The sequence below is a fragment of the Rhinopithecus bieti genome, unplaced genomic scaffold, assembly GCF_001698545.2.
Source record: "Rhinopithecus bieti isolate Rb0 unplaced genomic scaffold, ASM169854v2 scaffold_5885, whole genome shotgun sequence".
Taxonomy (NCBI): domain Eukaryota; kingdom Metazoa; phylum Chordata; class Mammalia; order Primates; family Cercopithecidae; genus Rhinopithecus; species Rhinopithecus bieti.
Window position 1 is genome coordinate 16745 of NW_016804867.1, and position 695 is coordinate 17439.

General features: G+C 38.3%; 1 long non-coding RNA gene across 1 annotated transcript in view; it reads left to right on the plus strand.

Annotated features, from left to right (window-relative positions):
• Positions 1 to 501: 501 nt before the first annotated feature.
• The window catches only part of LOC108528750 (uncharacterized), a 6298-nt gene continuing 6104 nt past the window's right edge, over positions 502 to 695 (plus strand). The window contains exon 1 of the long non-coding RNA XR_001885288.1: positions 502 to 616. This is a non-coding gene — a long non-coding RNA (uncharacterized LOC108528750). The remainder of the gene's footprint in view (positions 617 to 695) is intronic.

A 695-nucleotide genomic window follows, 5' to 3' on the forward strand; every position in this document is an offset into this window, starting at 1 on the left:
CTCACCCAAAGGTTCTTGGGAAAACCCCTACAGCTGTCCTGACCTCTGCCTATGTAGCTCTCTTCTGTCTGGTATTGTGCCGCACAAACTCTGGGTGCCTTTGCCTATATTTATTCTAAACTTTATCATCTCATCTTGGTGAGACTGCTGGGATCTGTTTAGCTTCCTTTTCCTTATACTGTGACCAAGAAAATCTCTCCAGGCAGTGAGCTAGGCACTTGTAGGGCCCATATCATTTGCTTCCCTTTTCTGGGGTCACTGTCCTGTGCTGCCAGTGGTCCATCATGGCCAGAAACAGAAGTCTCTCTATTTTATTTTCTTGAAAATAATGGTTGTACATCTTTGTCCATTGAAATAGGATTTTTTTTTTCTTTTTTCAGTAACAGTTAAAAAGTCATTCAGAGCCAAATTGGCTTAATAAGGGCAATCAAATTAGGAGTGACTAAAAAGGAATGCAAGTTATTTTTTCATGCAGCCTGTAAACTCTTTTCTTGTCTACAGGTACAGGACACAATATCCAATCCTAGGCCTCCTGTATGATGACTATGAATATATACCACCGGGTAGTGAAACACAGACTATTGTGATTGAGAAAACAGAAGACAAATACACTTGTGTAAGTTCACTTGGACATTTTTAGCCCTATTTTGATTATATATGTACAGGGTTTTTTTTTTTTTTTTTTTTTTTTTTTT